Raw genomic sequence first — 14,944 nt, forward strand, 5'->3', positions numbered from 1 at the left:
CCCCCCCCAATGCCAGGCTGCCCCAGGGTGGGTGGCTTTGGAGATGAGGACGGAGAGATCTTCAGGAAAAGCATCCAAGTCCAGGCTGAGGTTCTGAAAAAGTGGGCAGCAAGGGAGGATTCTTAGCACTGCTGGCCTCACATGGCTTCCAGAGGCATAACTTTTCCCTGCTCAAGAGCATTCCACAGGGAACTCTGTCCTGCAGCTCTGTCATTGCCCGAAGTACCAAGAAAAATTCACTTCTGGGCCAGGAAGCTCCTGATCGCTCCAGTCAAGGGGCGTGACTGCTGGCACTTCACAAGAAGGCAACTGAATTTGAATAGGTAGAAGTTCAAGAATTGCTTTACTTAACATTTCTTCATACGGTGAAAATTGTGTTCACTGTAGAGAGTTCACATCCGGCCCCATTTTGCCTCTGGGGAGGTCCCTGGGCCTGTCTGCTTCCAGGACTCTCCTGCCCGGAAAGCTCCCTGTCTATGCCTGTTGGACACAGAGGCTGCCTGCCTTCGAGGAGTATAATTCCAGATGTGTCTGGCAGGGGTTCCCTCTGGATATTCTCCCTAAGGCCCTCTTCACAGTGGTGACCTGGACTCTTGGCAAGAAGATGTTCACATGCTGTCAAAGCAACCCAAAGGTAGTAGGGCTCCAAATCCCTCCCTTGACTGTTCCTCTCCCCCTCGTCGGCTGCCAGTGGCCGAGGCGTGACTTCACCGGGATTTTTATGATTTTAGTGCCTATATTTAGATGTTTGATCTGTTTTGAGTTAAGTTTCATATAGGGGGCTTTTTAAAAGTTCCTGGAAAGATTCAACTATACTTTATTTCCATTTTCCATTAACTTTTTGAGGCAAGCTATGGCTCCAACTTCATTCCTTTGCAGTTGGAGATCCAGTTGCTGCTGCACCATTTTTTGAAGAAAATAATTGTTTTCACATGGAATGGTACCCTTAAAAAAAAAGACCCCAAAACAAACCCAATTGACCACATATGTATAGGTTTATCTCTGGATTTTAAATTCTGTTCCTTGGTCTTTATGTCTACTCTTATGCTAGTATCACACTGTTTTAATTACTGTATTTTTATAGCACATTTTAAAATCAGACAGTATGAGTCTTTTTCTTTTCAATATTACTTGGGTTTTTAAGGGCCTCTTGTAATGAATATGAATTTGAGAACTGGTTTTTCCATTTCTGCAAAGAATGTTGTTGGAATTTTGACAAGAATTCCATTGAATCTTACTTTTTGTTATTTTTTAAAAGTTTTATTATCATACAGTTCAATCTGTAGGTTGCTTTGGATAGTACTGAGTTGATTCTGACTTATAGTGACCCTATAGGACAAGGTAAAACTGGCCTTGTGAGGTTTTGAGACTGTGACTCCTTACAGGCGTAGAAAGCCTTGCCATTCTCCCACAGAGAGGCTGGTGCTTCTGAACTGATGACCTTGTGGATTGTAGCCCAGCAAGTAATCACTACACCACCAGTTATGGTGTATATGCTAATGAGGCAGGCTCAGCGTAGGACCGGTTTAACCCTAATCTGATTTAAGGGGAATTTCCCTGGGGTGTGGCTTACATCACCTTTTTATCTTCCTAGACTGCTTTAGTCTAGAAGCTCAGCTGAAACCTCTCCACCAAGGATAACCCTACTGGTATTTGACATACCAGTGGCATGGTTTCCAGTATCATAGCAACACACAAACCACAACAGCGCGGCAGACAAGCTGACAGGGCATAGTGATAAAAGAAACAAGAAAGGAGAGGGGACTTGAGTTCATCAAGAAAGAAGAGCTGGTGTAGAGCCCATCTTTTGGACCTGGAGCGTCTGCACTGGAACCTCATCGATCCAGGGGGAGATGGATATCCAGCCACGGGGAGATTGCCGAGGAATGCAGGGCCAGTGTACGCTGAAAGGAGACAAGGATCATCCATCAGAACCAGCAGAGACAGAGCCTTCTAGAGCTGGTGCCCTGGATTGAGACCTCCACCCTCTGGACCTGTGAGGGAGTCAGATGTCTTCGTGTTCAAGTCACCCACTTGTGATGTTTCTGTTACAGGAAGCCCTGTATCGATGCTTCAGTGAGCCCTGGGGTTGGGCTGCTAACTGCAAGATCGGCAGTTCGAAGCTACCAGCTGCTCCACAGGAGAAAGATGAGGATTTTTATTCCCATAAAGAGTTACAGGCTTGGAAACCCACAGGGGTATTTCAATCCTGTCCTATAAAGCTGCTGTAAGTTGGACTAGATGACAATGAGTTTGGAGTCTCAGTGCTTTAAAGACATCAGAAACTAGTGGTCAATGTGAGTTCATTTTTGTTGTCAACGTCAGCGCTGCTTTCAGCATCTCCCGAAGTGAGTTTTGTTGCAGGTGTGATTCAGAGAACGTGTTGAGAATGGACACGGATGAAGGAAGTGCCTGGTCTCTATGTACAACAGCTCTTCTCTTTTGGGGGCGCGAGTTTTGTAAGAGGTCTCTAAAAACGCTCTGTAGACTATCTATCATCTTGGGCTGCAAGGGCCAGGGTTCCTGTTTCCTTGCTTTGAAGTAAGATTGCGATCTATTTGAAGGAGAGAATACACGGAGCTTTGGTGGCACAATGCTCGGCTACTAATTGAAAGGCTGACAGTTTAAACACCCACCCCAGTGGCTGCTTGGAAGAAAAGACCCGGCAATCTCCTCCCCTAACGATTGTTGTTGTTAGATGCTGTGCAGTCAGCTCAGACGCAGAGCAGCCCTCTGAAGAACAGGAGAGACACTGCCTGATCCTGAACCATCCTCTCAATCGTTGCTGTGTTAGTCCGGGTAGACTAGAGAAACAAATCCAGGGAGACTCATGTGTATAAGAAAGAGCTTTATATAAAAGAGCAATTGAATGTTGAGAAAACATCCCAGCCCAGTCCAGATCAAGTCCATAAGTCCTATATTAGCCCATATGTCCGATACCAATCTATAAAGTCCTCATCAGACTCATGAAGCACATGCAATGACACCAAATGCAGGAAGATCACAGGCCAGTGGGTGGAAAGTCTTGTGGATCCATTGGCATTATAAGCATCTCAGTGCTGGCAAGGGTTTCCACATGGCTTCTTCAGCTCCAGGGCTCTGGCTGCATCAGCGTAGCTCCATCATGCTTTTCATCAGTAATGTCCCGCAGGGAGTTAGCGTGAGTTCCACCTATAGGGAGCTATTTATCTCCTTAGAGCTCCCAAATGCAGTCATCAAGCTGCAACCCAATTGGCAGGTTAAGCCCCACCCCTTCACTCATAATACTCTCAGATTAACAACAAATTATGTAGCTACCACAGAGCCCATTGTTACAGTCATTGTGTCAATACATCCCATTGAGGGGCTTCTTTTTCAGTACTCCTCTACCATGCATGATGACTTCTGAGGGACTGGTCTCAACATGTCCAAAGCATGTGAGATGGAGCCTCGAGCTGAAGGATATTATCCTTGCTTCTAAGGAACATTCTGGCATACTTCCTCCAAGACAGATTTGTTTGTTCTGGAATCCATGGTTGGTACTTTCAATATTCTTCAGCAACACCATAATTCAAATGCATCTGTTTTTCTCTGGGAATAATTATTCACTGGCCAGCTTTCACATGTATATGAGACAATAAAAATACCCTGGCTTGGATCAAGCATACCTTGGTTCTTAAAGTAATATCTTTGCTTTTTAACAGTTTAAATCAGTTTCGTGAAACCAATTTTCCCACTGCAATAGATCATTTGATTTCTTGACTGAAGTCTTCTGGATTCAAGTAAAATGAAATCCTTGACAATCCAATCTTTTCTTCATTTATCATGATGTCTGTTAGTCCAGTTGTGAGGGTTCTTGTTCTCTTTACACTGAGTTGTAATTCCTACTGAAAGCTGCAGCCTTTGATTTTCATCAGTGAGTGCTTCAGGTCCTCTTCACTGCTGTGTCATTAACAAAGGTTGTTAATGAGTCTTCCTCCAATACTCATGCATGTTCTCCATAAAGTCCAGTTTCTCTGTTTATTGTCTCATCTTACAGATTGAATGAGCATGGTGAAAGAATACAACCTTGACACACACTTTCTTAATTTTAAATGAAGCATAATCTCTTCGTTCTGTTCAAATGACTGCCTCTGGGTTCATGTACAGTTTCCGTATGAACAATGAAGTGTTCTGGGGTTCCCATTTGTGGTAGTTATATAATCTACTGTCAATTTGAGAGGATTAAGAGTGAAGGGGTGGAGTTTAGCCTGTCAATCAGGTCACAGCTTGATGACTTCATTTGGAGGCACTAAGGAGATAAATAGCTCGCTGGAGGCAGGGCGTCAGCTCACTCCCTGGGAGACATTGCAGCCAATGAGATACATGAAGCTATGCTCGTACCCTGAGCTGGAGGAGCCACGCCAGCTCTGAGATGCTTACAATGCCATTGTATCCACAAGACTTCCCACCCACTGGCCTGCGATCTTCCTGCATTCAGCATCATTGCATGTGTTGCGTGAGTCTGAAGAGGACTTTATAGACTGGTATCGGACATATGGGCTAATATCAGACTTATGGACTTGATGTGGACTGGGCTGGGATGTTTTCTCAATATTCAATTGCTCTTATATATAAAGCTCTTTCTTATACTCATATGAGTGTCTATGAATTTGTTTCTCTAGTCTACCCGGACTAACACACCATTCTTCTCAATGGTTCTCAGTGGCCAGTGGTTATCAGTGCATCTTGATGGCATGTTTGATCAATTTCAGACTGGAGACATTGATAGAACTCTTTAATATTTTTCATCATTGCCTTTAGTAGTTATGCTATAAATGTGAACAATAGTTGTATTAAATAATGTTTCTGGTAGGTGTATAGATATTGTTCTGGAAAATATGGAAAAAATGAAGGTGTTTTGCCAAACCAGCAACTTGTTCACTGCAAATACCTTTTTTAACAGCACAAAAGGTAACTAGACACATGGACTTCCCCAGAGAGAATACAGAGAAATCAAATTGACTACATTTGTGGGAACACATGATGGAGAAGCTCAATATCAGCAGCTAAAACCAGACCAGAGGCCAACGGTGGAACAGACCATCAATTGTTCATGTAAGTTGGGGATAAAGCTGAAGGAAATTAAAACAAGTCCACAAGAGTCAAAATATGGGATAAATCTGAAGGAAATTAAAATAAGTCCGAAAGAGTCAAAATATGGCCTTGATTTTGAGAATATCTTAAGAACAGATTTGATTCATTGAACACTAATAACAGACAACCTGATGAGCTGTGGGAGGACACCGATCCCATCATTCATGAAGAAAAATAAAAGATAGGAAAGAAAAGGTCCAAGTGGATGTTCGAAGAGACTCAAACTTGTTCTTAATCGTACAGTAGCTAAAGTAAATGGAAGAAAGGATGAAGTCATGGAGCTCAACAGAAAATTTCAAAGGGCAGCCCAAAAAGATAAAGGCAAATATTATAACGAAGTTCAAGGGCCTACAATTAGAAAACCAAAAGGGAAGAACACGCTCAGGATAGCTGAAAATGAAAAACTCAAGAATATATCCAAGCCTTGAGCGGCAATCTTGAAAGAGTCTATAGGCAAAATATTGCATGATGCAGGAAGCATAAAAAAAAAAAAGATGGGAAGTGTGTTAGGCAGGGTTCTCTAGAGAAACAAAACCAGGACACTTACGATTATATACATATAAAAGGGTAGGTTTATATAGTGGAAAAGAAGACATCAGCGAATTAGTCCACAGAGTAGTAGAGAGCTCAGTTCAGCTTACTTTTATGAAATAGTTAATATGCTAATTCACACAGCCATGGGCTCAAGGCCATGGAAGCGAGAGTAGTGGGAAGCTGAAGTGGCGAGGTGTAGTAGAGGCCAGAGTGGAGTGTGACAAAGCAGGTCTCGGTAGAGCCTCATGATGTAGTGATGCAAAATGGAGGACTAGAAATGTGGCATTAGCCCATAGGTAGGAGCCATGGCAAGGTGGGATGGTACCTCAGCGTGGAGCAGCACAGCACAGTGAACGGGTTGCTGTGGCCAGGTGGAGCAGAGCACTACACAGCCCAGGTTGTGCAGAGTACTGCAGGTGGCACAGCACATGGTTGAAGCAGAGCAGCTAACTCAGGCGTGCGCTGGTCTGATCGCCAGGGAGATCAGAGTTCTCAGAGTTCTCATGAGAAAGCCACACCCATAAGGAGGCATCATCAGGCCATGACCAGATTGGCAGGCTGGACTCCACCCCTACAATTTCATGTTATCAAGTTGACATGAAATTATGTAACTACCACTCTTGACACCGTTACACAACTCTTTAGCTATATATAATTTTTAAAACAAGGACAATAGTAAAATCACACTTGTGCCTAACAGGTTAAAGCTAAAATGCATACAACTCAAAATGTTCCAGTCTCCTTTAAACATAATACTCTGTAGGCGACAAAACAAAAATCGTCTTCACAATTGAAATTACACAAACACCTACACCATAATCCTGTAATCTATAAACATATTCCCCAACCCATGAATGTTTATAAGCCAGCCACTTCATGCCTTCATCATCCCAATTTTGGGTATCTGTGTTAGACAGGGTTCTCTAGAGAAACAAAACCAGAATGCTAATAGTTTTATATATATTTACACAGATAGATATATAAGAAATAAACAGTTAATTAAATTATAAAGCAATACAAACGACTTAGTGCAACTCACTCCCGTGAGACAGTTGTGAGACACTGGCATTCCTTCAAGTCTTGAGGGCCACGGCGTAGTCCTCTGTAGAGCAATTCAGGCTATCTGGGCACAGGCAGCAAACAGCAAGGTAGGTCACCAACAGTCAGCCAGATGACAGGGTCCAACAGTCCCCAGCTCAAGAGATATAAATTCCAATGGTGTGGCGAAGCAGGTCTTGAAGGAACCTCAAATTACAGCGACACAGTCCACGGGTTGGGTGTCCCACAGGTAGTGTAGCTTTCAAATTGAGGCACAGAACAAGCAAGGCAGTCGAACACTGGTCCCGATAATCAAAGAGCACAAGAACAAGAAAGGCAAGGCTCGCCAACCCATTTATCTCTCTGCCCTTCAATTAATCTCACGTGTTTGTTGACCAGATTGGCACAATAAACTAACTACCTCAGTATCCAGTTTCTATACTGCCCACTTGTACCAACCAAGTGCTCTTAGGAGACAAACATGCTGTTTGATATGGATAATCTTCATTCCAGTTGGAATCCTGTGAGTCTGCATCGATACACAAAGCCAAATCAGAACAGGTTGTCCATCAAGTCTGCAGCAATTCACAGGCTCAAAAATTGTATCCTTATCTGGTAGGGTTCTGGTCAATTCAGTGTGGGCTGCCTCACTTTGCCTCACCAGGGTGTCCATGGGCCACCTTGTCTTTTAACCATGGGTCTCTTCACAAATTCTCAACAACTCTAGGTCATGAACTAAGTCATAAACTTCAGAGCAGCCAACCTGCTCTCGTCTTCTCCTCTAGTCCTGTGAACCAGGTCCATCGTGTCAATGGGCAGACTCAACCCATCTCTTTATTGCTGTATTTCTCCCACTTCTACTCAACAAGTGGATCCAGGTGGTCACCTAACAAGCATTCCAGGCTGCCTGTAGACTGCCTTTAATGTTCAGTCATAGAGAGGAGAGTTTCGCCATGGCTCCAAATTCTTCAAGCTTCAGGCACAAACTATTCGTTCTAACTTCAAAAAGTTCAAATTCATTTTTTCCCCATCAGTCTGCCAACAGCAAGTCTTGCTAGTCAGCAAGTCTTTTCAAACGCAAATGTCATGAGCAATCAAAGCCCTGGGTGGGGCTTATCTCTTCAGAGCCTTCTTGTAGGCATGTCCTAACCAATTTAGAGATTCAAATTAATGGCTGAAGACAGTGAGCTTACAAACTGTCTATTTTCTATGTGGACAGCCCCCCGTCCCTGCACAAGAATTCACTTCAGAGGACAGCACTGAAGCTATAGCTCAAGGAGAGGGACATGTCTGATCAGAGCACACCGGAGCAAATGAAGGGAGAGGAGGAGATTGTGGAACACATCCTGGCCCACCAAGCCCTGAGGATGATGTTCCTGCTCAGAGCAACCAAAGCACAGAGAGGACCATAGGGCCGGCCTCACTAGGAGACACAACATCCCTTACTGACCCATGGAGACACAGTGCAGGAATTCTGCCTGATCTGACCCCACCACACTGAGGCAAAACACTAAGGGTGTGCAGCAGAACAGCAAGAGGAACAGAGCAACGAAGTCCCCAAGGAATACCAAAAATAGACTGTGGGGCCAGGGCATGGCATCCCATCAGACCCAACTAGAAAACACTTCTAAAGGTCAACAAATGGACCTTGAACTATTTAAAGACTTTTCTTTTTTTGTGTGTCATTGGTTTTTCATTGTTGCTGTTTTGTTTTCTTTTGTTGCTTTGTTTTGCTCTCTTGTTTTTTGTGCATATTATTATCTCTGCAGGTCTATCTAGATAAGATAGGTGGGATAAACAAGCTGGAGGGGAAAACAACATGACCTACGGTTCCAGGGGGACACAGGAGAGGGGGAGGCGGGGGAAAGGAAGTGGGTGTTAACAAACCCAGAGACAAGGGAACACCAAGTGATACAAAATCAATGTGAGGATGGTGTAGGAGATCTGATAGGACTTGATCAAGGGAAATGTAACTGAAAAGAATTACTGAAACACAAATAAAGGCTGAATATGACAGTGGGACAAGAGGAAAGTAAAAGGAAATAGAGGAAAGAACTAAGAGGCAAAGGGCATTTATAGAGGTCTAAATACAGGCATGTGCATATGTAAACATATTTATATATGATGTTGGGGAAATAGATCTGTGTGCATATATTTATAGGTTTAGTATTAAGGTAGCAGATAGACATTGGGCCTTATAGGTTTAGTATTAAGGTTGCAGATGGACATTGGGCCTCTACTCAAGTTCTCTCTCAATTTAAGAACACTTTGTTCTATTAAACTGGAATTCCATGATGCTCACCTTCCCTACATGATCACTGAAGACAAAGCAGGTGCATAAGCAAATGTGGTGAAGAAAGCTGATGGTGCCCAGCTATCAAAAGATATATATATACACTGTCTGGGATCTTAAAGGGTTTAAGGTAAACAAGTGGCCATCTAGCTCAGAAACAACAAAACCCACATGGAAGAAACACACCAGCCTGTGTGATCATAAGGTGTCAATAGGATCAGGTATCAGGCATTAAAGAACAAAATATCATATCATTGTGAATGAGGGGGAGTGCGGAGTGGAGACCCAAAGCCCATCTTTAGGCAACGGGACATCCCCTTACAGAAGGGTCGCGGGATGGAGATGGGTCAGTCGGGGTGTAGTATAGCACTGATAAAACATGCAACTTTCCTCTAGTTCTTTAATGCTTCCTCCCCCCACTATCATGATCCCAATTCTACCTTACAAATCTTGCTAGACCAGAGGATGTACACTGGTACAGATAAGACCTGGAAACACAGGGAATCCAGGACAGATAAACCCCTTGGGACCAATAATGAGATTAGCAATACCGGGAGGGTAAGGGGAAGGTGGGGGAGAAACAGGGAACTGATCACAATGATCTACATATAACCCCATCCCAGGGGTACAACAGAAAGGTGGGTAAAGGGAGACACTGGTCAGTCTAAGACATAAAAATATAATAATAAATTATCAAGGGTTTGTAAAGGAGGGAGGGCGTCAGATGAGAAGCTGATACCAAGGGCTCAAGTAGAAAGGAAATGTTTTGAGAATGATGAGGGCAACAAATATACAAATGTGCTTGACACAATGTATGTATGTATGGATTATGATAAGAGTTGTATGAGCCCCCAATAAAATAATTTTTTAAAACCTCTATTTTCATACTTACTAATAATCATTTCTATCAATCATTATATCAATAACAATAGGCAATAGAAAACAGTACAGTTGGGTTCTACACTCAATTCTTAAAAGTCCAATTCAATCTTATCAGACTTATCCGATTCATAAGCCTGAGGCCTCTGGCTGTATCAAGTCAGAGCAGGGCCTTCTGTCAGCCCTTTTGACTAAGAAGCATTGTCTCAGAGAAGTTCAAGGCTCCATTTTACCCCCTGAGTTCAAAATATAGCTTTATTTTTGCCACTTTGGACAGGATTAACCAAAGACAACTTTTAAGAATCAAGACCTTCACGTCCCATATGCTTTCCAGAAAAGAATTGAGTAAACAGTGTGGCTTTATCTGATCTCCAGCTAGCCAAAGAAAAACTACCATGAGGCAAAGGCCAAAAAATTATCCACTCTCCATCTTCATGATTTGTTTTTCTAGTATTCCACTCCCAAGGTACCATAATGTGTTAGACCGGGTTCACTAGAGAAACAAATCCAGAGGCACCCATATATATCTTATGTAGCTTTATATCAAAGAGTAATTGTATATTAAGAAAACATTCCAGCCCAGTCCAGATCAAGTCCATAAGTACAATAATTAGCCCATAAATCCAATTCTAGTCCATAAACCCTTCTTCAGACTCACCAGTCATATGCAGTGATGCAAAAGGCAGGAAGATCACAGGCCTGTGGGTACAAAGTCTTGTGGATCCAGTGGCAGTGATAACACAGGACTGGCACAGGTCTCTGTGTGGCTTAATGTGTCTTGTCAGCAGGAAGATGAAGCAACCAGAGAGTGTGACCTGCCTTCAGGTAGAAGTAGAGAATGTTCCGTTGCCAGAATCCTCATGAGAAGGCCATGCCTACAAGGAGGCATCATCAGGCTGTGATCTGATTGACAAGCAAGACTCCACCCTTACACTTATTTATCTAGTTGATGTGAAATAATCTAACTACCACAGAAACAACACACAGCATCACTGCACCACCAACAACTACTCAAGAGTTCACCATTTCAGGAAGTAGCATATAAGTAAGAACCGATGGTCCCAAAGGAAGAAGTTCAAGATTCACTGACTACATTAGGTAAAAACAAGACTCCGGGAATTGACGGGATAACCATTGAAATGCTTCTGAAAGCTGAAGAAGCAGTGGAAGCACTTGCTTACCTATGCCAGGAGATTTGGAAGACAGCTACTTGGCCAACTGACTGGAAGAGATCCATATTTGTGCCCATTCCAAGGATAGGTGATCCAGTGATATGCTCAAACTATAGAATAATATCATTGAGATCACATGCAAGTACACTTTTGCTGAAGATCATCCAACAATGACTGCAGCAGTACCTTGACAGGGAATTGCCAGAAGTTCAGGCCAGATTTAGAAAAGGACGTGGAACAAGGGATATCATTGCTGATGTCAGGTGAATCTTGGCTCAAACCAAAGAATACCAGAAAGATATTTGATTTTGTTTCATTGAATATGCAAACTGTGTGGACCATAATAAACTGGATAACCTTAAGAAGAATGGGAATTCCAGAACACTTCATTGTGCTCATTCAGAACTTATGCATGGATCAAGAGGCAGTTGTGAGACCAGAACAAGGGAATACTGTACGCTTTAAAATTAGGAAAGGTGTGTGTCAGGATCGTGCCCTTTCACCATAGTTGTTCAATCTATATGCTGAGTAAATCATCAGAAAAGCTGGATTATACGAAGAAGAGTGCAGCATCAAGATTGAAGGAAGGCTTATTAACAACCTGTGGTGTGCACATGACATAACTTTGCTTGCTGGAATTGAAGCACTTGTTGATAAATATCAAGGATTATAGCCTTCAGTGTAGATTATAACTCAATTTAAGGAAAATAAAAATCCTCACTATTGCACCAATAGGTAACATCATGTTCAATGAAGAAAAAGTTGAAGTTGTCAAGGATTTTGTCTTATTTGGATCTATGATTCATGCTCATGGGAGCAGCAAAAAGATCAAAAGACTTGTTGCATTTGGTAAATCTGCTGTGTAAGACCTCTTTAGAGTATTGCAGGCCAAGGATATTACTTTGAGGACTAAGGTAGTCCTGACCCAAGCCATGGTATTCTCTATTGTAGCATATGCATGTGAAAGTTGGACATTGAATAAGGAAGACAGTAAGAATAGATGCATTTGAATTGTGGTGCTGGAGAAGAATACTTAAAGTAACGATAGACTGCTAAAAGGACCAACCCTTGCTTTATTGGAAGAAACAAGGCCAGAGTGCTCCTTAGAGACAAGGACAGCAAGACAACATACTTTGGACATATTGTCAGGAGAGACCAGTCCCTGGAGAAGGACATCATGTTTGGTAAAATGGAGGGGCAGCACGAAAGAGGAAGGACCTCAAAGAGATAGATCGACACAGTGACTGCATCAATGGTGTTTTAGGCCAGGTTGACTAGAGAAACAAATCCAGAGATATAATCATGTATGTATAAGAAAGAGCTTTATATCAAAAAGTAATAGTACATTAAGAAAAAATCCCAACCTAGTCCAGATCAAGTCCATAAGTACAATATTAGCCTATAAGTCTGATACCAGTCCAGAAATTCCTCATCAGACTCACGCAGTTAGATACAAGGATGCAAAATTCAGGAAGATTACAGCCCGGTGGGTGCAAAGTCTTGTGGACCCAATGGCAGTAGCAGCCTCTCAGCACTGGCACAGGTCTCCATGTGGCTCCTCCAGCTTTCCGATCGTGGCTCTTCAACAGGAAGGTGAGGCAGAGAGAGAGAACTCTTGCAGGTCTCAACAACTCTCCGCGTGGCTTGTCAACAGGAAGACCAAGACCAGAATCCTCCCGAGAAGGCCATGCCCACAGGAGGCATCATCAGGCTGCGACCAGATTGAAAGGCTAGGCACCACCCCTTCACTGTTAATTCCCTCAACTAGACATGAGATTATGTAACTACCACAATTGGGCTCAGGCATAGGAACAATGGTTAGGGTGGCGGTGCAGGACCATGCAGTGTTTCCTTCTGTTGTGCAAAAGGTCACTATGGGTCAGAGCCAACTGAATGGCACCTAACCTCAACAGCCATGTCTTGAATACTGATTGTTACATAGTCCATTTCATTTTTTACCATTTTGAATTTTTCCTTGATTCATATTTAATACATTCCATGCTCTGATTATTAATGACTATTTGTAGCAGTTTCTTCTTCATTTTCATTTGCTTTGGTTTTAATTAACTATTGGTTTTGTTCCAAACTCTTCAATTCTTCAAACAATTGTTCTTACCAAAAGGTTAATGGTCTTAAACAATTTTATTTTTCCTAGGCACATTGTCTTCAGCTGCTCTAATCGAGCACCATTTAATAAACACCATTGGTAAATGACTCTTTTTTTCTCCAATCATTTTATTGGGGGTTCTTATAGTTCTTATAACAATCTATACATCAATTGTGTCAAGCACATTTGTATATATGTTGCCATCATCCTTTTCAATACATTTTCTTTCTACTTGAGCCCTTGCTATCAGCTCCTCATTTTTCCCTTCCTCCCCCACTTTCCCACCCTGATGAACCCTTGATAAATTATAGATCATTATTTTACACTGTCTGCTGTCTCCCTTCACCCATGTTTTTGTTGTTCATCACCTTGGGTGGGTGGAGCTATACTTTCTTAATTGCAATCGGTTCCCCCATTCTCCCCCACCTTCCCCCTACCTTCATGGTATCACTACTCCCATTATTGTTCCTGGGGGGTTTATCTGTCCTGGATTCAGTGTGTCAAGAGCTTTTATCTGTACCAGTGTACATGCTCTGGTCTAGCCAGATTTGTAAGGTAGAACTGGGGTTATGATACTATCATGGGGTGAGGTGGGGGAAGCATTAAACAACTAGAGGAATGTTGTATGTTTCATTGGTGCTACGCTGCACCCTGCTGGTTCATCCCTTGTGACCCTTCTGTAAGGGGATGTCCAATTGTTTACAAAGGGGCTTTGAGTCTCCACTCTGCCCCCCTCGTTCACATCGATATGATTGTTTGTTTTGGGTCTTTTGATGCCTGATACCTGATCCTGTCGACGTCTCATGATCACACAAGCTGATGTGCTTCTTCTATGTGGGCTTTGTTGCTTTTAAGCTAGATGGCTGCTTGTTTGTCTTCAAGCTTTTAAGACCCCCAGGTGCTATATCTTTTAAGAGCCAGGCATCATCAACTTTCTTTACCACATTTGCTTATAGCAGGTTCTTCTTATTTTGAGTCATGCCCAATTACCAAATGAAGGTCTTAAAAGCTTTTCTCCCTCCTGTCATTTGGTCAACTCTACTTTGAGGTGACAATTTTTCCTAAGTAGTGTTTTCAGAGCCTTCCAACCTGAGAGGAATTTCCAATGCCATATCAGATAGTGGTCGTAAGGTTTCCAGTGGTTGCTTTTTCAGAAGTGGACTGCCCCTTCCTTCCTTCTGGTCTGGTCTTAGTTTGGAAGCTGTGCTGCAATCTTCCCACCATGGATGACCCTGATGGTATGTGAAGAACAGGTGCAATAGCTTCCAGCATCACAGTAATATGCAAGCCACCATGGTATGACAACCCGATGATTAGTGGTAACTGTAAACAGTAAAGCTAAGACATCCTATGGCATCAGTCCTGTTCTGTTCTGTAAGGTCTTCATGAATTGTAACTGACTTATTGGCACACAACAAAAAAAGAGTAGAAAACAAATTTATCCTTGTTGTACATGAATACATGGGTGTACTTTTCCTCCTGAAATTATTTTCACTGAGATGTGGAAGGTAATGTTCTCGGTGCCTGAGATAGTTTATTGTGCCAGCCTGGCTGATAAACACAAGTGGGATTAACTGAAGGGCAGAGAGATAAATGGCTTGGTGAGTCTCGCCTTTTCTTGTCTCTCGCTCTTTGATCATTGGACCAGTGTGCGACTGCCTCGCTTGTCCTGTGCCTCCATTTAAAGGCTACACTACCTGTGGGATGCCTAGCCTGTGGACTGTGTCACTGTAAGTTGAGGTCCCTTTAAGACATCTCTGGAGCTGGAGACTGGTGGTTGGTGATCTGGCTGGTGACCTGCCTTGT

At 42.8% G+C, this 14,944-nt stretch overlaps 1 pseudogene; it reads right to left on the minus strand.

Annotated features, from left to right (window-relative positions):
* The window catches only part of LOC101663324, a 2,043-nt pseudogene extending 1,635 nt beyond the window's left edge, over window positions 1–408 (minus strand).
* Window positions 409–14,944: the final 14,536 nt, after the last annotated feature.

The sequence above is a fragment of the Echinops telfairi genome, unplaced genomic scaffold (genome assembly GCF_000313985.2).
Source record: "Echinops telfairi isolate 266 unplaced genomic scaffold, ASM31398v2 ScPeMD7_4225;HRSCAF=4972, whole genome shotgun sequence".
Taxonomy (NCBI): Eukaryota; Metazoa; Chordata; class Mammalia; order Afrosoricida; family Tenrecidae; genus Echinops; species Echinops telfairi.